The sequence below is a fragment of the Herpailurus yagouaroundi genome, unplaced genomic scaffold, assembly GCF_014898765.1.
Source record: "Herpailurus yagouaroundi ecotype Mexico unplaced genomic scaffold, PumYag 140, whole genome shotgun sequence".
NCBI lineage: Eukaryota > Metazoa > Chordata > Mammalia > Carnivora > Felidae > Herpailurus > Herpailurus yagouaroundi.
This window is the reverse complement of record NW_024412395.1, coordinates 67,322,997-67,348,515: the sequence shown is the minus strand read 5'-3', so window position 1 is coordinate 67,348,515 and position 25,519 is coordinate 67,322,997. Positions and strand designations below refer to the sequence as shown.

Here is a 25,519-nt window from a genome sequence, read left to right as displayed (position 1 = left end):
GCATGCTTTCAGCCATAAAGAATTCATTTATTTTTCTAGATGCTATGGGATCGTAAAAGCAATGCAGAGTCTAAGGCCAGTTATAAATATGGAAAATGAAACATAGGGTTGAGAAATTGTAAGAATAATGTGAGTTAAAGTCTGTTTTACCTGCAATATTCAGTTATCTTTAAGAGATATGCTTTTGGTTACCACTACAAGGTCTTCCCCCCCCCTAATATATATTAGCACATTCCAAAATATTGTTTTATTAAACTATGTAAAAATGTTAGAATATATAAAACTACTCATTCAATTTGAAAAAAAGATTGGGAAAACAGGAAAATAAAAAAGAAATTAGAATTGATTCTGTAGTTTTAAAAATGATGTTAAATGAATGGCCACCGTGTATATACTTTACCTACTGGTGATGCCTAGGATACGTTTAAATGGAATCAACACCCTAGCATATTTATGAGAATCTTCACATTCATCGTATATATTTACCATTATTTTGTACACACCAAATTTATTTCAGTAAGAAATTCAAAATAATATTAAGACAAAAAAAGATGATTTTATATGCTTTATGCTAATGTGGATAAATTATTTGATAAACTCATAAAATTAATCAAACTTCTGTTAATAGTATTAGTATATATTTCTAACTTGCATCATTTTTGTAACAAATATAACACTATGTTGCTTTCAACTTTTCTCTCCATGGTTAAAATTTGATAGTACCTTAATTTTTAAGAATTATCTTACAGATATTTATACAAAAATTAACAAAAAAAATTAAAGGATCAAAATATACATTCATGAAACAAAACTGATTTTATACTCTATGTATGATTTTGAACACAGCTTGAAAAAATAATTCTGTTTTAGAGATATCATGATTACGATACCAACTTTTCAAAACACAAATATATTCAAAGGACATTATTTGAAGTCATTGGCTTTATTCTCTATCTTATCTTTGTTTCGTATTCAGAGATGCTATTAACCCCAAAACATAAGTTATATCATTGTAATGGTGTTAATGAAAGACACTCAGAGTCAAATTTGTAACACCTCTGTGTTCTTGACTCAATCAGACTATCAGAGAATACACTTAATATGAAAAGCCAGTACCCAGCTATCTAAAACATTTGTCTGTATCTGGGTTTAAAGCCCACGCGTGAACCATAAACATTTATAATTTCTTAGGAAAGCTGTCTTTTTCTACCAAAGTACTTCTACCCTGCTGCATTATTAAATTATTTCAAAAAATCTGCTCATTTAATATAAGAAAATGTTTTGATGAAGTTATGGAAAATAAGAATGTACCAGAAACACAAGATCAGGGTTACATACCAACAAGATATTTCAATCATTTCCCCATTTATTCACATAAACAATCATTCCTATCCAAACTCCTTCATCAATAGCAGTTACACACCTCAAAGTATCTTGGGACTCCTGGGGGCGGGGTCAGGCAGTTAAACAACTGACTCTTGATTTCAGCTCAGGTCATGATCTCACAGTCATCAGAATGAGCACCGCATGGGGCTCTGTGCTGACAAAATGGAGCCTGCTTGGGATTTTCTCTCTCCCTTTTAATCTGCCCCTACTGCACTCTTTCTCTCTCAAAAATAAAATAAAATAAAATAAAATAAAATAAAATAAAACCTTAAGAATAAAAAGCATCTGGATGATTTTCACGCCTTAACTTTGATTTAACTCCCTGTAATTTGGTTCATAACTTGGAAGATGTATAGTCTTAATTAGTATAAAATCGAAGAAGTAAAAGGTGGACTGCATTTAATTGTACAGTTTGAAATGTAAATACTGAGCTAGTGTGCTTTAGGAAGAACATATAATTAGATATATGATAATTAAGTCAACAAACCTATTTAAATAACAGGAAATATATTTTCATACATTATATTGCCATTTTGTTTAAACAGGAAAGTCTTCAATAAATCTAGATTATTATTTTTTCATGTCTAATTAGTATTATAATATTGTTCATTAAATCAGATTAATAAAATAATCTGCATTTTCCAGTATTTGTGTAATCTTAAATCTAATTGTTTTTACTTCAATTATTTTACCAAAAATTGAAGACATGAATTTAATTTTTAACAAAACAATAAAAGTCTTATTATTATTTAAAAATAAAGTAGAATCACTTACTGTGAACTGAGTTAGAGTCTATGTTTATTAGATTATTAGTACTAATTATCAGATGATAAATTGCAAATATTTTCCTAGAACCTGTTTCCTCCTTTTTTTACCTTTAAATTAGTTTGTTTACCTAGAAGAGACAGTATTATGCAGTATCATTTGCAAATGACAGTATCATTTGCAAAATGGTCAAAAGAGTGTATTCGTTTTTAAAATGTAAGACTTTTTTTATTACTTCACGCTTTTAATTAAATATATATATTTTTTTACCTTGGTATCAAAAGGGCAGAAAACTCAACCCAACACAGACATAAATAAGTAAGCAAATAAATAAATGAATAAATAAATAAATAACCAACCTATCTCTATGGTATCAAGGCTATACTATAGCTCAATGCTTTACTGAGGTTGTTGGATAGAGTCAAATTTTCAGAGACATCGTATTCCCCTTAACATGCGAATATATTTTTTAATTAAAAGATGTTAATATGGTATAAACTTTTATATAAATCTGTCATTATTTCCCTATTCAGGTTTAGGTTAATCTGAGCCCAACCAGGTTTCCATAAAACCATGGTGACTCCTGAACATGTCATTTGGTCTATTAAATAACAGTGATACAGTGAAATGGCAACTATGTGATTTATAAGAGTGCTGCTTCTCCTCACAGATTAGTCACATAGAGGTTTATTAGCATATTCGGGAGCACACGGGTGTTTTATCAATCAAAACTAAAATAAATTTGTTTTATATCCAAGTATCAATTTCATAAATTCTACAAATGAATATTAATTGAATCCATATCCATTGATTAACATGAGACCAAATGTTGTTTAGATATTTTGTGCATAAACCTCAATTTTGCTTCCTTTCCAAGGATAATATGAAGGGAAAATGGGAACTTTGGTAAGTACTAGAGAAGAATAAATTATGTTATAACTGAAAATAAGGAGGATTAAAGCTATGGGAAAAGATGTCATCAGTACAAAATGTGTTTTTCTGTTTTATTTTCTTGGTTTTTTTTTTTAACTCTAGTTGTTTTCAAATGTGAGGCAAAAGAGCAGACTTGATTTCACTTAGGTAATGGAAACCTAATATTAGACTTCCATGTTTAAATGTTTTATTAATCAGTCTACATATGTCTTTGAAAATTTATTTTCAATGAATTTTTTTTTATTTTAAATCTTTCTTAAAATGTGCCAATATACTTTTTTAGCTAAGGCAAAAAATATAACCTATGCATTTGTATTTTAGAAATGTAGGTATAATCACTGTTTGAAGCAACTGCCTGGAATGGAGTATACTTCAGACAGTATTCATGTCATATACAGTTAGGACATTGCTACATTTGAAATCTGTTAAACATAATTTCATTAAACTCCCAGTTAACTAAAATATCTTGGAACTTGTCAGGTTTATTTTCGTAAATGTATATATTTATTGTCAGCTTAATCCTCTGGTCCTTGACATTATTAGATGAAGATACATTATTGAATGCACATATCTTAATATCCCTGAGGGATAAATAACATCATTTATTATTATTGTTGTTGTTATTATTATTATTATTTTGCCTCAAATAGGAGTGTCAGCCTTCTCTGCTGCAGTACTCTCTCCCAATGTCAGCAGTGGGTGAATTTTTCCATACTGCACTTATACAAGAGAACCCCTTTTTAAAGGATGGCTTGCTCTGTTGAGATTATTTAGTTAATTTCTTTGAGGACTTGCTCTGTGCCATGTATATATATATTGTTAGTTACTCATATACAAACTCATTTAGCCTTCCCCAAAGCCCCAAGAAATACTATTATCATTATTAGTATTAGTATTAGTATTAGTATTTGCAGATAAGAAACATCAAAAACAAGAGAACTTTTAACTAATGTGCCCAAGATCACATAACTATTCAAGTGGAGGTACCAGGAACTGAATCCTGGCAATCAGGCTCCAGAGCTCATGCTCTTAATCACTCTGCTTCCCTTTCCAATTGGTTGCTGGTCTCTAGTTACCCCTAGTGTGAATGGATGCTGTTCCTAGAACCTTAGGTTTTAAGTGCAGATATATTGTGAGTTTTGTTCTAGTTTATCTCAATAAAGTGAATAACACAATTAATAAAGGAAGTCAAACAAATCTTTTGGTTTCTCAGTACATGTAAAAGTTATGGAAACAGTATAGTGCAATAGCATTATGTTTAAAAACAACACATATACCTTAATTAAAAAATACTTTACTGCTAAAATATACTAAACATCATCTGGAGGCTTGAGTGAGTTATAATCTTTCTGCTGCTGGAGGGTCTTGCTTTGATGATGATGGCTGCTGAATCATCAGGGTGGTGGTTGCTGAAGGTTGAGTGACTGTGGCAATTTCTTAAAATAAGTCAATGAAGTTTGCTGCATCCACTGACTGACGAATGATTTCTCTGTAGCATGAGATACTGTTTGATAGCATTGTACTATAGTAGAACTTCTTACAAAATTGGAGTCAACTCTCAAACCCTGCAGCTGCTTTATCAATTAAGTTTATGTGCTATTCTAAATCCTTTGTTGTCATTTCAACATCCTCACAGCATCTTCATCAAGAATAGATTCCATTTCAAGAAACCACTTTCTTTGCTCATCCACAAAAAGCTCATCTGTTAAAGTTTTATAAGATTAGAGCAATTCCATCACATCCTCAGTGTCTACTTCTAATCCTCTTGCTATTTCTACTACATCTGCAGTCACTCCTCCACTGAAGTCCTGACTCCCTCAAAGTCATCCTTGAGGGTTGGAATCAACTTCTCCCAAACTCCTGTGAATGTTGATATTTTGACCTCTTCCCATGAATCATGAATGCTCTTAATGACATCTATAATGGTGAATCCTTTCCAGAAGGTTTTGGTTTGCTTTGCCTAGATCCATCTCACTATCCATGGCAGCTGTAGCTTTAGGGAATGTATTTCTTAAATAATGAGACTTGAAAATACTCCGTCATCCATGGGCTGCAGAATAGATGCTGTCTTAGCAGGCATGAGAACGATATTAGTCTCATTGTACATCTCCATCATAGGTCTTGGGTGACCAGATGCATCGTTAGCGAGCAGTAACATTTAGAAAGGAATCATTTTTTTCTGAGTAGCAGTTCTCAACAGTAGGCTTAAAAAATTCAGTAAATGATGTTGTAAACAGATGTGCCATCATCCGAGTTTTATTGTTCTATTTTATAGAGCACAGACACAGTAGATTTAGTATAATTCTTAAGGGCTCTAGGCTTTTTGGAATGGTAAACGAGCATTGGCTTCAACTTAAAGTCATCAGTTGCCTTAGCCCTTAACTAGAGAGTCAGTCTGTTCTTTGAAGCTTTGAAGCCAGGCATTGACTTTTCCTCTCTAGCTATGAAAGTCCTAGATGACATCTACCTGTAGGAGGCTGTTTTGTCTACATTTATAATCTGTTGCTCCATGTAACCACCTTCATTAATTATCTTAGCTAGATTTTCTAGATAATTTGATGCAGTTTCTGTATCAGCAGTTGCTGCTTCACCTTGCACTTTTATATTACAGAGATGGCTTCTTTCCTTAAACCACATGAACCAACCTCTACTAGTTTGAAACTTCTTATTCAGCTTCTTCTCCTCTCGCAGCCATCATACAATTGAAGAGAGTTAGGATCTTGCTCTGGATTAGGCTTTGGCTTAAGGGAATGTTGTGGCTGGTTTGATCTTCGGTCCAGACCACTAAAACTTTTTCCACATCACCAATAAGACTCTCTAGCTTTCTCACTCTTTGTGTGTACCCTGGAGTAGCACTTTTAATTTCTTTCAGGAACTTTTCCTTTGCATCTACAACTTGGCTAACTGATGCAAGAAACCTGGCTTTTGACCTATCTCAGCTTTCAACATATCTTCCTAAGTTTAATCAATTCTAGCTTTTGATTTAAAGTGAGAGACTTGTGACTTTTCCTTTCATTTGAACACCTAGAGGCCACTGTAGGATTATTAATTGGCCTAATTTCAATATAGTTATATCTCATGGAATAGGAAGGCCCATGGAAAGGGAGAGAGAAGGGGGAGCAGAGAGAATACACACACTTATTAAGTTCATCATTTTGTATGAGCATAGTCAGTGGTGCACAAAACACTTACTATTGGTAATAGGAAAGAACACTGATCCCAGATCACCATAACAATATAATAATAATAATGAAAACATTTGAAATATTCAATTACCAAAATGTGACATAGAGAGAGGAAGTTAGCAAATGCCGTTGAACAAATGGTACTGATAAGCTTGGTACATGCAATGTTACCACAAACCATCAATCTATAAAAAATGCAATATCTGAGAAGCACAAGAAAATGAAGCACAATAAAATGAGATAAGCCTGTACATAGTAGGTAGAATTTGCAATTGGTAATTTCCCATCTTTCATTCTGTATGCATTTCCTTCCACTATGTTCCTTCATCTATACTTGCTTAACCCTCACCTTCCTCTAAACCAAATGCCCAGTAGTTACTCTCTAGCCTCCAGTAGTCAAGAGTTGCTTGAAAAACAAAGATTTTGAAGAATTCTTTCTTCTTTAGAAAACCTCATGTTTGCTATTTAGCCTTCAAGCAATTGTATGTGACCCATACACATTATCTAGATAATCTCCTTTATTTAAAGTCAGTTGATGGTAAATGTCAATCACATCTACAAAATAACTTTACAGAAACATCAAGGCTAATTTTTGATCCAACAACTGGTCACCATAGCCTGGCCAAGTTAACGCATACAATTAAACATTGCAAGCAGTTAAGGGCATTCATCCATATTTGCTCTTTTTTCCCAAAAATTATTTAGGTTTTCAAATTTTGGAAACTCTTCAAACTTTCTGCTGGAATGATAGTTTGAATTACAATGAATTTATTAGTTGAATCAAAAATTAGTAATGTCTTAAAAATGTTAAGTCATCCAACTATGAGCAAGATAGAAATTCTCCAGTTACTCAGGGCTTTTTGTTTGTTTGTTTTTTTGGAAGGGGGTAGAATCTGATTTGGTTCTTTTTTTTTTTTTTTTTTTGATTTGGTTCTAAATGTAGGTAGAAGAAATATTTAAAGCAATTATATTATAAATGAGGGAGACTAAAAGGATATAAGTTTTCTAAATTCCACCCCCTCCTGCCAAAACGGTAGCATGTTTTTCCCCTATATGGTTCACATAAGACCTTCCAAGATTGCTAATCCTTTTATGAAATTAAAGTCTGTTCTCTTTGCAGTATATTTTATCTGGGGAACTTTCCGTTCATATCAGAATTTAATACTGTCAGAGAACAGTTGTATTTTAAGTTATATGACTTCTTGCTATTAAGGAGTGCTAGGGTTAAACAGAATGATCCTCAGTTTAGCAAACACTCACAACGTGCCAGGCCCAATGCTAGATGTTAAAGGTAAGCAAGACAGGACCCCTGCTCTGGACAACATCAGCTCCACCTCAGTGCTGTGTAACAGTGCCGATTAAACTATGAACTCTTCATCTATACTGCTGGCCACCACTCTACTTTTCATCTTGTCATAAGATCAGGACTGAATGCCTGAGCTAGAATGTTTTGTAAAGTGACAAATCTTGATAAATCAGATATTTTCTGTACATATTTATTATATTTGGGAAACCTTGGGTTACAGATGAAACATTAAAAAAAAACCTGAAGTAAAAAACAGTCTAACGGATTCTACTTAGCTCACAATTGTATGTGCTTTGGCTAAGATATTCTGAAATCTCTTATTTTCAACTGCTTCTAATGTAATTTGGAACTTTCATATTTTAACAGAAAGATTTCCTTGCATCTAAATCAATTACAGATATCATGGTTGGGTATCAGAAATTGTTTACTTTTAAGAGAGAAAGAATGTGGTTAAAGAAAGATATTCTTAAGAATAAAGCTTTGAAGCATGATTGGTTTCATTAATTTGAACAGGAAGGGCTTCAAATGAGATATGAGCAAGCGTTAAAGTCTAGAACAAACTGACAGGGGTAAAGTCCATAAAATGATTTTCTTAAATATTGTTTAATATTTTTATTAATTGAATTCCTCACATGAGTTAACTTCCTTAATTATACATTTTCCAAAAGGATTTCCTGTGCTGTGTTCCATGTTATCAGTTCAAAATTATTAGAAAACACTTACTGAGTCTTTTTGATCATAAAATTAATACATGTCCATACTTAATGAACCAGATTCCAGCCTACTTCCTTCAAAATAAATACACCAAAGTTAACAAAGAGTTTATGTTTGAGTCATTGTATAACTCAAACACACTTTAAAAACCCACTAATTATGTGATTTTTCAGATAAACTCTGAAAGCTGATTATTCACTAAATTCTCAAGTGTCATAAAAGACTACATATTTAAGGTTACAAAGTCTCAACTATATCACTTCTAGTATCATCCTTACCATTAAGGACTACATGTTCAAAACTTTTCATGTTACATAGTGCTTCTGAAGCTAGAGTCCTGAATAAGCTAAATAAATCTAGTTAATGGGTTTCGAACTTAGAAATAGGAGATGCTAGCTCATTGTGTCTTCAGAGGGTTTCATTAAGTATAACCACAATGTAGGTCTTGAAATAGCATCTGCTTTAAAAAAAAAAAGTTAGATTTCTACATTTACACAACATTCCACTCCTAATTACTCAAAATCATGTAGACTTCAAGGATAGTTCTCCATTCTGGCCTATGTTTTTGTTCCCAGTTATAACTGCATAGTTTTATAATCATGGAAGGGACACAACCTGTAAATATAATATGTGAGATTTTCTGTCTTTCCTATCAAATCCAACTTGAATAATTCTTTAGAATTAAATTTGTAGTAAACAACAAAGATCGTTGTGCATCATATTTATTGATACAAGATTATAATAGCAATTAATGAAAGAGTACTCATTTGAATGAACTAAGTAACTTTTTAAGTTTATTATATCTCCTTTACTCTTCATCACATACTCATCATTACAGCACCTGAATAAAAACAAAATGAATAAATAAATAATAAAATGTTAATCTTTATTACTGGTGGGCCTACAGTTCCTGGATTCCAAGCTTTAGTATTTCTTCTTTCTTCATCTCCAGGCAAATTTATTTCTTATTAAAGAAGTAAATTCTGATATCAACTGGCATAAAATTAAAGGAATGCAAGCACATTATCTGAAACAAGATTAAAAATTATCTGTGGGTTTCTTTTAAAGAACATAGAATGCTCTTTTCTCAGAAATCCATTGCTGGCCTTTGCCAGATACAAACTTCCCTATAGCCTTTGCTCAGATACAAACTTTTTTCTGGAACCTAACCTATTTAAACACAGCTACACCTGGGGCGCCTGGGTGGCGCAGTCGGTTAAGCATCCGACTTCAGCCAGGTCACGATCTCACGATCCGTGAGTTCGAGCCCCGCGTCGGGCTCTGGGCTGATGGCTCAGAGCCTGGAGCCTGTTTCCGATTCTGTGTCTCCCCCTTTCTCTGCCCCTCCCCTGTTCATGCTCTGTCTCTCTCTGTCCCAAAAATAAATAAACGTTGAAAAAAAAAATAAAAATAAAAAAAAAGTAAACACAGCTACACCTACACGACCATAACCCTTTTGTTCATTGTCATTTATTTTTGTTTGTCCTAGCTTTTTCCTAGAACACCAATCACATTGCAACAAATCATCAACTACAATTTACATATTTTCTGTGTTATTGTCCATTTTCTGTCCATTATCTCTAAGCTCTACAAGTACAAGCATTTCTTCCTGCTTTTTCCCCCCACTAATATATCCTAAGCACCTAGGTAAGTGCCTATACAAAGTAGGTGCTTAAAAATTTCTTAACAAATGATTAATGAATGAATATGTTTCTTTGTATCAGTCTCCACGGAAAACTAGAGAGAGACTCTACGTGATTTTGTCTGCAGTATCCAATAGATTCTAGAGCTGAAATTTTGAAGGTGTTGTAAACATGACCCATGGCCGAAGAGAAAATACTCAGAAACTAATTATCATTTTGTTATTCTTAGGTCAACCTAATATTTATTCCTCCACTGCCTTTGTAAAGGGAAATAAATTAGTAAAGATGCTTTTCTGTAACGTAGTTAGTGTTCAGGTTTCACTGAATTCCAAGGAGTGACCTTTCAAACTAGGGTAAATGAGAAGGTTGCTTGGTATTTTAGCACAAAATGTTGAAGCATTTCCCCAAATGGCCAAACAATGGCTGAATTTGGCAGAATTTCTTGTTGAAACTGGCAGACCTGCCAACTGTTGCCTCCCAACAAAAGTCTTACTCCATTACTTATTGCCTTTCTGGACAATAACACTCAAATGTCTATAGAAGGAGAAAAAAACGCAGCAGTGGAATTTAGAGAAAAGCAAATCAATCTTTTAAAAAAATACATATGGCAAAATAGAAATTCTGTTTAATTTACAAAAACTATACCCCGTTTGATAAGTGATGAGTTATGCACTTGAAAATTCACAATTTATCAAGCTTTTAAGTGTTGATTTATAAATATTTAGAGATAATTCTAAAAAGAATGCCAACTGTCAATGCCCTTTCATCACTGTATAGTTTTTGAAATTTTCTAAATGTAAAACCAAAGGATTATTTTATAACGTGAAATACATATTTATCATTAAATTAAGACATGATTTGTTTGAGAGCATCATGATGGATTTTCACAAAATACATCTTCTGAATTGACTCGACTCACAAATTATAACAACACTTGTTTTTCTAATGTAGATTCTCCATGTGTTGAGATTCATATAGTAAATTTTATTTTCTTTTAAAACTGAGGGCTAGTCATTCATTCACCTAGAAATACCATAATTAGGTTTTTTCTTCTGAGCCCAGATATTCATATCATCTATGAAAATGATAATTTTCCTTTGAGAAAGACTGATTCTCAAATTATGCTCATAGTATTCAGAGAAACTATGTATATAAAATGTGTTGTAGTTATCTTACTGTCTTTCAACATATTATCTAATAACTCACTGACTGAACTTTAAACCACAAGCAACAAGACTATTTGGATTAAACAACTCTCCATTTTAAAGGAAGTCTTGCTCAAAACATAAAAGTAAATTGTCAAATAGCTTCTCCTTTCAACCATCCTTTCCTATGCTTTAACTCTTTGAACTTCCTGACACTGTTGGATATGGTCATTATCAAATAATGTACTTATAATAAAATTTTTATTACAAAATATAAGTGATAACAATGCCCTTTAAGAAACTGTATTTTTTAAGGACTAGCCAGCATTCAATTTATTTCTGGTATGTTTATAGATAGCTTAGCAAACCAATATTCTGCAACACATTTTCTTTGTCCCATGTAGCTTAAAATAGACAAAATTAATAATAATAAAATAAAGCTCAGACCAACAGAGTGACAATTTTTAATCTAGATGAGCTTGATGAAAGGGTGGAAAATGCACTTAAAAATAAACTTTATATCAATAAAAGCCCTGACAGAATTTTAAATTCAAGTACTTTGCACTAAATTAGAGTACAGGGCAGCCTGGCTGGCCCAGTTGGTAGAGAATGTGGCTCTTGATCTCAGGGTTATAAGTTTGAGACCAAGTTGGGTGTAGACAAAATAAAAATAAATTGTTAATAAATAAATAAATACTTTCAAAAACTAGAGTGTGCAAATGACTAATTTCTTACAGTGAGCAGACATACATCATACGTTTTCAAGCTAGTATCTGTCCTTATAATGACAAATAGATATTCCCAGTAGTCTTTTTTTTCCCCCAGTAGTCTTATTGAGAAAGAAGCAGGGCCAAAATATTTGTTCTTTCTCATCTAGATTCAGCAGACACCACATATTGTTGAGAGCCTTTTCTAACAATGCTACCTTTAATATGAAAAAGGCTGTTTTGAGGTTTGACTAATTGCCTGATGTAAAAAGTTGCTGTCGATTTAAAATAGTTTCACTAAATATTATAATTTGCTCTCCACTGCATAGTGGATTTGAATATATATCTTAATATTCATATATATTTTAGTAATTGTTAATCTTTTCTATCTGCTAGATCACCTTGACTGTATTAAGTATCTCTATTCCAGGAGATTGATAGTAACACCAGAGACATACATTGTGAGCCTAAGCATAAAGGAATCTTAAATCAGTTTTGTAGTTCATGATGTTGTCCAAAACAAATGTTATTAACACTTCCCTAATTAGTCCTATTTTAACAAATCCCCTAACTGTCCTCACCTCACCTCTAACCTGTCCTCACCTTGGAGTAAATCCAGAACACTGCATTTTGTTACATGTCTGGTGACAATGTCTTTGGTAAATGGCAAGATGAAGGGTTTGGAGATTCACCCAGAAGTTGATGAAACAAGAAATGAAGAGAACAAGTTAGGAAGTGAAGGGCCAATCTGGAGAACAGAAAAAAAGAGAAGATTCAGAAAAATTTTCATTTACAGGATAAATATATATATGACTGTAGAATGTAATTAACTTAGTAATTATTGCTCACTGAGTAAAAGGAGTGAGAGATGGGATTTGAAAGTAAAATAAATTAGATCTAAAAACCAGGAGTGAAAAAGGTAGGAAAAGAGAGAGGATAAAAGAGAGGCAATAAAAGAAGATAAATTGGTCCATTAAGATACATTTTATTTGCCAGAAAGTTTAGGAAATAAAAAATCCAGCACTGAACTGCACAAATTAACATGTGGAGACACTTTGGATGCAAGGCCATGGAGGAAAAGTTAGTATGCAAATGCCTTTCAGCTGCTTGGTCTAACAGTTCAGATAAGAAAACTTTATCTGCCCTTTTGTTTGGGAAATTGGTTTGAGGGTTAAGCCTAGAAGTTATTCCTTCTGATAAGAGGTGAGGAGTGTTCATGAGAAGTTGTAAGAAGCAAACACCACCTCCTGGATGATAATTGTGTTCTAAAGCTTGGACCCAACTGCTCAAGACAATGACTGTACTTTAAGGGTACATAGAGTCTGACCTACTGGCAAGTCTTAGTCTGTCTAGGACACCTTCTCAAAATGCAGCCCAGAAGTTGGGCTGTATCCATCATACCACATTTAAAGCAGCAGAACTGTTTGGTAAAATATAACCTTGGCTCATTCTAAACCTTCCAAATCAGGCTGAGATGGCTCAGCCTATAGAGAGAAGAGATGCTTACATGATCCCTGTGTGTCCTGAAAACAGTTTTCTCTTTAGTGAACTCCGGATATGATGAGAATTAAGGTATAAAAACACAATTAAGTTCAAATTTATAATAACAAAATAAAAGCATGAACATGACCCATGTTTTAAATCAAGTAATTCTCTTTCTGAATGAAATAACAAGCATTAATTCACATGAATTACACATAAATAACAAGACACATATATTACCTTCTCTTTTAATTTTGGCTTTCCTAATTATTAGTTTTGTGATTTAGGTGTATATTTTCCCTGTCTGAACCATCTTAACTTAAAAGTCTTGAGAACCAGGTAATAATCCAAAATACAACTTTACTGACCCTTTACTCTTTCATTGGACTCGGGGATAAATACACATGCACACACATATATACATTAATTCAAGAGATGCTCATCATTGGTGTTCCTTATTTTCCTCCATATCTGAAAAGTAACCTAAAATCAAATAGAATTCATATGCCTAAATCATATTTGTAAAAGTATGTGTTTAAATTGTGCACTATGATTTAACTGTGAAATATTCCAAGGGGGTCTAATAGTAACAATATCTTGCCAAAAGGAAGTAAACTTTCAAATTGGATTAGTACTGGGGTGCCTGGGTGGCTCAGTAGCTTAAGCGACCAACTCTTGATTTGGCTCAGGTCATAATCTCACAATTCGTGAGTTTGAGCCCTACATAGGCCACTAAGCTGATGATGTAGAGCCTGCTTGGGATTCTCTCTCTCTCTCCCTCTCTCTCTGCCCCTACCCTGCTTGTCCTCTCTCTCTCTCTCTGTCTCTCTCTCTCTCACAAAATAAGTAAAATAAACTTTAAAAATTTTAAAAATTGGATCAGTACTATGTGAGACAGCTGCTCTCCCACCTAGTGCCTTGACCTATCCCAAATATATTGCATTTTGATATGCTGATACATAAATCCACAAAAAATGCATAATTACAGAGAAAGAAATCATATTCTTCATACTATTCTACAAAAATGTGTTATAACTAAAAAAAGTCTTATACATATAGCTGATTATGTATAGCACAAATATATTGTTTAAATCAATAAATTCCTATATACCTGGAACCCAGCTTGTCCGTCATGTTCTTCTCTTACAGCCCCAGCAGTAAACCATTACCCAAAGCTTGTACTAATCATTCCTTTGCTTTACTTTATGGCTTTACCACATACATATGTGTTTCTAAGCAATGCGTTATTTTGTTTTACTTTTATGAAAGTGGAATCACTCTGAATATAGTCTTCAGAGATTGCTTCTTTCATTCAGCATTTTGGAGATGCAGCCCTATTAATGTATCTGTGTAGCTGTGGTTCTTTCTTTTCACGGTTGCAGTGTTCTACTGTATGAATGTACCACAGTGAATGTCCCTTTTCTCCTGCTGAGACATTTGGATTGCTTCCAACCATTTTACTATTGTAAACAATAAAGCAATGAACGTATTTTTTACGAATCTCCTGGTACACATGTGTCTGAGTTTCTTCAGGGATTATAATTTACAACTGGGGTTTCAGGAATTTAGCAATTCAAAGTGCTTGTACCAATTTATACTCTCATCAACAGTGTACGAAGTTTCCACTGCACCACATCCTTTCCAACACTTTGTATTACTGTCAAGCTTTTAAATGTTTGCCAGTCTGGTGGGAGTAACATAGTATCTCATTGTGGTTTTAATTTGCATTGTCCTGATTATGAATCACAGCAAATTTGTATGTAAAAAGAATTAAAATTTTTCTCAGAAACATTTGTTTTTAATTGGGTAGCAGTGACTTGATGTTGCAGAATTATGGTTAAGCCACTTTTGCTTATAATTATTTAAGAGAAGGACTGTCTATTTTGGGTTGGCTGGTCCAGGGAAAGGAAAAAGTGTTTTATAACTTTAAAACTGGGAATGTATGAATAACATTTTTCACCATGAACAAGAACACAGACTGATAATGTGCAGAATTATATCTAACTCCCCATTTCCTTTATTCAAAAACCCCCATCAAAATATATATCAAAATCTCTTTTAAAAATAGAGGAAGAGGGGCGCCTGGGTGGCGCAGTCGGTTGAGCGTCCGACTTCAGCCAGGTCACGATCTCGCGGTCCGTGAGTTCGAGCCCCGTGTCAGGCTCTGGGTTGATGGCTCAGAGCCTGGAGCCTGTTTCCGATTCTGTGTCTCCCTCTCTCTCTGCCCCTCCCCCGTTCATGCTCTGTCTCTCTCTGTCCCAAAAATAAATAAACGTTGGAAAAAAAAATTAAAAAAAAAAATAGAGGAAGAAAATGAGTAATTCCATTCAGGTGCATGTGCACTTTTTCTTTAGTAGACTTTATTTTTTTTAAAGCAGTTTTAGGTTCACAACAAAACTTAATGGAAGGAACAAAGATTACCCACACCCCCTGCCCCCACTCATGCACACCCTCCCTATCAACATGCTGCACCATAGTATACTTGTTACAGTTGATGAACCTACAGTCGACACTTCATGATCACCCCAAATCCATACTTTACATTAGGGTTCACTCTTGGTGATTAACATTCCACGACTTTGGACAAATGTATAATGACATGTGCTGTATGCTTTTTATAATCTTTTGAATAGTTAAAATCATTTATGGAGCTACAATATCTTGAAAGAATTAGTGTCTCTCTCTCTCTCTCTCTACTGTGGTAAAATTATTTTTTACACATAAAAACATTATAGAAGGCATTGGAATTTTTGTCTTTCACGTAATCCTTCATTTTGGAGATGATTACCCTTATGCCCATCAGCTGAATTTAACCAATATATTTCTCCCCTGTTCTAATTTCCTCTTACTAAACATACTTAGGCTTGCATTTTTTTAGCTCAATTGTTGTGTTTCATCATGACATTATATAAAGAGGGTTTATCTATTAGCCTTATTTGCTATATTTCTTTTCTGTGTTTTCAGGGTTTAGTTGATTTTGATTTCATTTTCTTCCTTTTTTAAAAAAAAATATGTTTATTTATTCTCGAGAGATAGAGGGAGAGAGACAGAGCCTGAGTGGGGGAGGGGCACAGAAAGAGGGAGACACAACATCCGAAGCAGGCTCCAGGCTCTGAGCTGTCAGCAGGAGCCTGACGTGGGGCTCGAACCCATGAACCCAACTGTGAGATTGTGACCCAAGCTGAAGTCGGACACTCAACCAACTGAGCCACTCAAGTGCCCTCTTTGTATCTTTTCTTCTTGGATATTAATTAATCTTTGGTACTACAGATATGGATATTATTCAGAGGAAAGTGGAAGTAAGACTATGCTGACATTTATTATTAATAAGTACAACACATTTACTAATCAAAATTACCACATCAATAAATTTTCTGATAGCCAGAAGTGACTACTGACATATTTGTTCTTTCACTCACCCCAAATCACCAAAAGGGTGAAAAGATTCTTTCATAGCATTTTCAGCTGGAATGAAAAATAAAATTTTTAGAACCATGCAGAAAAAAAAAAACAGTAGTCCTTTCTATTTCATGTGCTACTTTATAGCAAGTTGGGAAAATTCTCAAAGTAAACTTCAACTTTGAACCTTCTGAATTCCATAGATATGCCAGTAAAGCCTGAGACTGACAAGAGTTTTTATTTTTTCCAAAATAGCTTGTAGAAAATCCAGATTCTAAAAATGTGCAATGTTTGTTGGTGTAAAAATACACATCTCCTTAATCAGACCAGATCATGATCCTAGTTGGAACATATACTACACACCTTATAATAATATATAATAAATTATTAAAATATGTGAAGATGTAAACATTTACAAAGTAATACAAAAATGTTTTTTGAGTCATGAAAGATTTGATTGCAGAGATTGCTTTTAACATAGCTTTCTTAGTACTTTTGACTTTTCATGTAAAAGTCCCTATGACTTCATAGAAATCCTTGGCAATAATTCAAAGATTATCATTATAAGTAGCAACAAATAGGGATGTCTGGATGGCTCAGTTGGTTGAGCATCTGACTCTTGATTTCAGCTCAGGTCATGATCCCAGAATCCTGCACTGGAACCCCATGTAGGGCTCCACGCTGAACATGGAGCCTGCTTGAGATTTTCTCTCTCTCCCTTTCTCCCTTTCTCTCTCTGCCGCTCCCCGCCTCTGCCCCTCTCCCCCACTCATGTGCTTCCTCTCTCTCTCTCTCTAAACTAAAAAAAATTAAAAATTTTTTAAAAAGTAGCAACACATTGATGATCCATAAACATAAGTTCAGTCAAAGTCCCTCAAATCACAATATGAACCATTGGAGATACATAATTTGCAAACACAAATTTGACATCTTTGAAGTTCTATTAAGTCTAAATACCATGCAAATGCAAAGCAGGATAAACTCGATTATAGCTATATCTTGCCTTCAACATTAGTTTGAGTTTGGAAAGATGCATGTAAACTGCATTCATATACATTCTTTGTTTAGCAGTGGATGAATCTTACTTGTTGGTAATGTCCTATGTTTAAAGAAAGTTAAATGTTGTACCGTCATGATCTAGCCTCTGCCTCCCTCTTTGACAAGGTCTATGACATTCTTTGCCCCTCATTCATTCCACTTCAATCACATGGACCTACTTTCTATACTTTGAAACAGCTATGTCATTCTGTCCTCAGAATGTGTCTGAGTCATCCTGTCTTCTGGGAACAACCTTTCTCCTGAACATTCCAGAGCATCCACCTCTTCATACTGCTACGATCTTGAACAACAGGGACCATCCTCCATGTTTGTGCCTCTTAGAATCTCCATTCTTAAAAAATAAGGTGCCAAGAACAAAGTTCTTGATTACTTCTTGGTTAACATGGTGGCAACCTGGCAGCCTAAATGTGCCTGATACATCTCCTCCCAACTTCCCATTAAAATTCAACATTTGAGGGGCGCCTGGGTGGCGCAGTCGGTTAAGCGTCCGACTTCAGCCAGGTCACGATCTCGCGGTCCGTGAGTTCGAGCCCCGCGTCAGGCTCTGGGCTGATGGCTCAGAGCCTGGAGCCTGTTTCCCATTCTGTGTCTCCCTCTCTCTCTGCCCCTCCCCCGTTCATGCTCTGTCTCTCTCTATCCCAAAAATAAATAAACGTTGAAAAAAAATAAATAAATAAATAAAATTCAACATTTGAAATACAAGGTTTACAATTTTAACAAAAGAAGCACACTAGTATATAACTTTAAGTTAAAATCTCTAAAATCCCATTATTCACTAATAATATTAACAAATTCACAGGAATGTTCTCTTGTCATCCAGGGTTCTACGATGACACTTCAACCACTTGTGATGCCACCTGTCAAATCTCTGGATGGCCCTACCTTCAGGTATTGCATACACTCCAAAAGAACATTCGGGCCCTAATGAAAGTAACACGTTGGATTTCCAGTGGAGTTGAGAATAATATGAACATGTTAATAATAGTAAGAAATATTTCACAGAATGATTCTTAATGTCAAATAACTTCTGAATAAAAGAAAACTTTGAAAGGTAGTCTAACAAAATACTGGTAAGGATAGACTCATGGACATCTGTCAAACTTATAAAGTCATTTCCTCAGGATCATCAGGTATGGATTTAGCCCTGAAGTTCTTATTTCCTTGACCAGAGAACTAGGGATGTTAAATTAATTTGAATGGGTCCAGCAGATATAGTAATATTAATGATCTGGTAGTATTTGCCACAAACATCACACACAAAGACACACATACACACACATAATGTCTGCAGCTAAGCTTTTAATATTATAACTATATAGATATATATATATGTTTCTATATATACGTACATAGAAAACAAGTTATGTTTAACGTTATAAAATAATAGAGCTAGGTTGCTCATTTGAACTAACTTTGGCCTGTAAAGGTCGTTCTTTTGTGATTCACATAGTCACTGTTAGATTCCTAGAAATGATTGTAAAACTTTCCCGTAATTGGAACATAAGAAGATATCATTTATAAATAAGGGAACAGGAAAATGGGGGAGTGGTGTAAGCTGTTTTAAAAATTTAAGTTGTTCTAGAGACTATTTTTTTGAACTCCCTGGTCAAATAGTTTCCATTTCAATCCTGGGCATTAATTACAAGTTTCAGGGGGCATTGGTGCTTCCAGAAAGATTACTGGTGTAGACGGATTTGTCTTTTTATTTATATTTAGCATTATAGTTCCATGTCAGATAACATGGAACTGTTATTATGCAATTATTATTACACCTCACAACCCTCTTCCTGACAAAATTAAAGTGGTTTTCCTGTCCTAACTTATTTTTAGACTGCAAAGTATTTAACAATTAATCATGTTTCATCCTGATAAACTATAAGAACATTAATGAAAAAGGCTTCTAAATAATTTTATCTTGAATTCAAAGCTAAGTGACATAATTCCTTCTTCTGATTTTTAAATTCCGAAGTAATTCTGCTGGACCCAAAAATAGACTCTCTATAATTATTCTTTTTCCCACAGCATGTCTTTGGGAACTCATCATTGTTGTTCTGTCCTTTTATGTGTCAGCTTCCTCTGCACATTACATTTTATATGACTCACTGTTCCTTAAAACAAGGCTTGAATGCTCAAAATGCCTACTTATATCTGACAGCTGGATTTTTCTCCCTGAACTTTTTTATGTGAAGTGGAGCCAGATCAATTTTTATAAGCCCCAATTATGAAGACATATAGGAAAGAGCACAAAATGGAAGACAATTCACTTAACTAGGCAAAAGCTGATCTTGACCTCTACCATCTGTGTGTACTAGTCATCTTCTTGTGAAAATTAAAAGTATTACACAATATTTTTCTGTCTTCCCAACTTATGAATTTTAACATGTATTGGATAGTGTGAAGGAGATAGATTGGAAGTGGCTTGAAAATGAAAGGTACAAATATAAACAGTTTTCTGTTCATTAGATTGATCTCTGACTTGCAGAGTATTGGTAAGATTCTTTGTGAGCAGTCAATTGCCTCTTTTGTAGTTTTTAAAATTTTATTTCCAACAAGTACAGTTCAAGGTGAATGTGTGTTTAAATTCCTGCATGAAAGAGGCTGAATAATTGTCTCTGGGGAGATTAAAAAATATAACAGAGAATCAGAATGGCGGTTTGCCATCATATTAGTTTGACTCATATATGATTTAATTTTAACCTCATGAAAGCAGCACAGAAGTGAGACTTTGAAAATTCTTGGTCTTAGGGGCGCCTGGGTGGCACAGTCAGTTAAGCGTCCGACTTCAGCCAGGTCACGATCTCATGGTCCGTGAGTTCGAGCCCTGCATCAGGCTCTGGACTGATGGCTCACAGCCTGGAGCCTGTTTCCGATTCTGTGTCTCCCTCTCTCTCTGCCCCTCCCTGTCTTGCACTCTCTCTCTCTCAAAAATAAATAAATAAACAATAAAAAAATTGAAAAAATTATAATAAACATTTAAAAAAATTAAGAAAATCTTATTTTTCAGCAAATAGTTCAGAGAATCAGTAGTGAGTCAGTTTGATTAGAACAGTAGGAAGTAAATTAAGGTAAATCAGAAACTCAATGTTTGTAAACTGTATTAAAATACTCCAGAAAAATTATATCTTCAGTCTTTGGAACTATGCTCAATAGATCAACTCCATCCATGACTGTCTTACCATCCTTTGTAAATTTTATTGCACACTATCCTGTTGCTCAGAGCCAAATATAGATAAACCAAATATAGATAATTTTTCTAAGAGATATGATTAAGGATCTATTATAAAAATAGGTATTAAGACATACAAAATATATTTTTAAATGTAATTTTTTAAAGAATCAAAAGATGTGATTTCTAATAGACAGTATGTTCCCCAAAATACCTGTTCTCATCTTGCTATGTAATTACGGAGCCATGTTTCCAAGAAAAATGATTCAAATAAAAATTACGAATTCAACAAAATGAATTAAATTTTTTTAATGTTTATTTATTTTTTTTGAGAGACATAGACAGAGTGTGTGTGGGGGAGGGAGAGAGAGAGAGGAAGACACAGAATCTGAAAAAGGCTCCAGGCTCTGAGCTGTCAGCAGAGTCCAAGTTGGGGCATGAACCCATGAACTGTGAGATCGTGACCTGAGCCGTAGTCAGACACTTAATGACTGAGCCGCTCAGGTGCCCCTCAACAAAATGAATTCAGCCCAGCTGATGAGGAACCTTTGCTATATATATATACTTGTCATTTATGTTATCACATGCAAACTTGAGAATGAATCTAACACCCATCTCAAAATTCAGTGTTATTATGAATCAAGTGCCTTGGTGTCCTTTATGAATATGCTTTTCTGAAAACTCCTTGCTAATTCACTTTTAACCAGACTTTCTTTTAGTGCCTAAAGTTGTTCTATTTTGTATTGGTCCCTGAAATAGCCCTTTGATCTCCATAAAAAATTGTGTTCATATATATTGCTTTAGAACATAGTAAACTTCATTGCAGATTTTCATAATGAAAAATTCAGGAGAGGTTGCTATGCTAGCAATGAAAACTTCAAATAACTTTAAATCAAATGGTAGACATCACCATTTTTAAAATGTCACTTGTCCTCTCAATATCATATCTACTTCCTGCCTCTCTTCATCTTTTTGGATCCACTCTGCCTTTATTCCTTCTGTTCATCACTCGTTTGCCTGATTCCTTTCCAGGAGGTATACAATACTACATTTCTTTTTTTTTTTCTTTTTTTTAATGTTTATTTATTTTTGAGAGAGATAGAGACAGAACACGGGTGGGGGAGGGGTACAGAGAGAGGGAGACACAGAATCCGAAGCAGGCTCCAGGCTCGGAGCTGTCAGCACACAGCCCGATGCAGGGCTTGAACTCATGAGCTGTGAGATCATGACCTGACCCGAAGTCGGACGCTCAACCAACTGAGCCATCCAGGCACCCCATCAATACTACATTTTCTAATCCTGATTGGTGAAAAGGAGATTTCTTCTTATTTGAACACCTGCTAACATTCATAGCCATGTGCCTGCTCTACTCCAACTGTTATTTTTACTATTATTTATTTATTAAGATTTTATTTATTTTTTAAAGAATCTCTACACCCATTATGGGGCACAAACTCACAACCCTGAGATTAAGAGTTGCATGCTCCACTGACTGAGACAGCCAGGCACCCCAGTGTCATTTTTAATGTATTTTATATATTAAAAAAAACAACAACACAGTTATTTTCCTAAGAGGATTTCTGATGACAGTGCTAGAATAATCATTATTTAATATGTTATGATAATTTTCATACTTACTAATATTTAATTTAATAGATAAAAAATAAGTTGTTGAAATGCATAGGAATCATGCTATATGCAGTATAAATACTATAAATTTTAAAAAATTCGTTTTCTTATTATTTGTTCCTTTTCACGTTTGCTTTACATTAAATTACAGTTTAAGTCTTAATCATTTTTCTTTTTTTTTTTAATTTTTTTTAACATTTATTTATTTTGAGACAGAGAGAGAGACAGAGCATGAACGGGGGAGGGGCAGAGAGAGAGGGAGACACAGAATCGGAAGCAGGCTCCAGGCTCTGAGCCATCAGCCCAGAGCCCGATACGGGGCTCAAATTCACGGACCGTGAGATCGTGACCTGAGCCAAAGTCGGACGCTTAACCGACTGAGCCACCCAGGCGCCCCCGGTCTTAATCATTTTTCTGACCACAGTACCCAGCATAATGGTTCTCAAACACAATGTAGTTTTATTTATGGTAGAATTGCATTTCATCATATAATATGTCTTACATATTAGACATATCACTTTAGACTAGTGATCTACAAACTGGAGTATGGATACCCCTAAAGGGTAGGCAGAAATAGCTTGTTTTACAGAAATCAATTCTAGATCTTTAACCTTCATTTGAACCCCATCCTAACTCTTGTCATTACAAAATTCCGAACGTCCAAGCTTTAGGCCAGTTCTTCATTTTTACCTCTCCTTTCTTATAGTCTTACTTCTTTACACACACATGCATTCTTTCACCTGTCTGAGTCTTACTACAAAGCATTTCTGCAAAGTGTAACAATCCCGTAGGCCACAAATGAGGATAGGCACAATGCAGACATTGGTTTTGCCAAGCCTCCTTCAAAATGAACTCCCCCCTCTCTTCATCTCATTAATTGATGTATTTATAATAAAGTTTTACTTTTTTTGTTTAAAAATCATGTATCAAAATTTATAATACATTTACTATGATCTGATCTAGAATATCAACTCTAGAGCCAAACTTCCTGGTTCAAATCCTGAGTCAACCACTTTTTAATCACTTGGTAAAATTAATAAACTTACTTGTAGGTTTCCTCAGTTTCCTCACAGGTAAACCTAAGAAAAACATAGTACCTACTATACATGTTTTTAATAATGTGATCATAAAGTCTGAAAACCTAAATATTATTTTTTGAACTATTATGATATAAATGAGAAAATAATTTATTATGTATAATTTATGTATCCAGACTTAGTGGTTTCTCTGTATATAAATTTATAGATACAAGTAGAGATAGAGGTATTTAGTACTTGGAATTTAGTAAACCTTTAAAAAGTGTTAGTTACTATAATATCTACATCGTAATTATTTCTAAAAAAAAAAAATTGTAATGGTAATGCAATCAAGTAGGATTTTTAAAAACATTCATTGACAGTCATTTGGACAGGAATTTTAGTGTTTATTTTAGAGAGAAAGAGTGTGGAGGGGGGAGAGGGGCAGAGGGAGAGGGAGAGAGAATCTTAAGCAGCTGTCCCCACCCAATGTAGGGCTTGATCTCATGACCCTGGGATCAGAACTTGAGCCAAAATCAAGTCAGTTGTTCAACACACTGAGACACCCAGGTGCCCCAGGAAATTTCACCAAGGTATATATTTTGTTGCATAGAAGATTTTGAGCAGGGAAGACTTCATTGAAAATGTTCCTATGAAAATATTAGGAGAGGTTTGCATAGTAGCCATGCAAACACGTCAAAGGAAAAGGAAAAACACCATGGTTCTAAAAATGTCACCTGCTCACTCAATGATCAGTTTTCTCTCTCTTTCTGGCTTAATTACAACAAGATTAACTGAATCTGGGATAATGTGACTAGATACTATAGATCACACAGAAATGAGCTGTTGGTGCTGCTAGTAAGCAAATAAATATAAGGCTCTGTAAGCAATGCATTGAAACATACCAAAAAGGTTTCTCTTTTGTTGTTAAGGACAATAAATTATAAGTAGGTTAAGAAAGTTCCTTTACAACTGGGGCTTATAATTCTCTGTGTAATAATTTATATTTGCAATTTATGATCATTAACAAATAGCTTACTTTTATTATTTTTGATAATGATACATTTGCAAAAACATAAGAGGGTGCCATTAGATGCAGGAAAACTCCATAATCTTTTACCAAGATGCATTGACTCAGCAATCAGTTGAACAGAGAGTCCTATATTGAAGGAATTTTTATGATATTCGAATCTTGTTCAGTGGGATAGTCCCATACTTATGATTAAGAATCAGGCCCTTCAGGCCAAATCGCAACCAGAGTCCATCAGACTTCAGATGAATTCTAATAGTGGATGGGGTGTGGATTTCCCCTATGTAGGAAAACCCCATGTTAAAAAAAAGAAAGCATCTCCCTACCCTGCCAACCAAAAACCTTGTTTGTTTCACTAAGCTATTTTATTATTGTTTCATTTGTCTTCCATCCTATCTCCCAGGCCTTTCTTAAACTTCCTTTCAAAGCAAATTAGTTATCTTTTTATGGAATATATCAATTTTGACAAAATCTTTTCCTCTTCCTGAAATGTGCAAACCCTAGCTTGAATGTGACAAAGTAAAATTATCAATCAGATTAGGCCACTTCATTTATACCTATCAAGGTTATAAATGAGCTAGCTCTTAGCCAGTGCTTCCTAAACTGTCCATATTTATATATTTCTGAGGTTATCTCATTTTCTGTTTATGTTACTCCATCAGTCACAGTATACTTGTAAATGCCAGATGGGCAAGTCCTCCACATTTTGTGGCTTGTTCCATTAATGTATAAGTCCTGCTAATGTTATATTTAATGATACATCTTTATATGTTTGCTAATTATTTTAAAAATGAAAAACATTTACATGTATCGCTTCCTGTAAAAGTGAGCAAATTTCTACCTAAAGTAGTGGGAAAATGCCTAGGACCTAGGAATTAAAAAAGGATGTGGCATATGAGGAAAGTACAGTTATTTATTGTATTTTACAGGAAATTCCTGCTGTGGCTAAAAGTT

The 25,519-nt window shown here is 34.2% G+C and overlaps 1 protein-coding gene across 2 annotated transcripts in view; it reads left to right on the top strand.

Annotated features, from left to right (window-relative positions):
* The window catches only part of CALCRL (calcitonin receptor like receptor), a 103,584-nt gene that overhangs the window by 2,140 nt on the left and 75,925 nt on the right, over positions 1-25,519 (top strand). The window contains exon 2 of one of the 2 annotated variants that reach the window (XM_040475600.1): positions 18,545-18,612. The exons of the other annotated variant lie outside the window; for it this stretch is intronic. The gene's annotated coding sequence lies outside the window, so the exon portion shown is untranslated. The remainder of the gene's footprint in view (positions 1-18,544; positions 18,613-25,519) is intronic. 2 annotated transcript variants of the gene reach the window in all.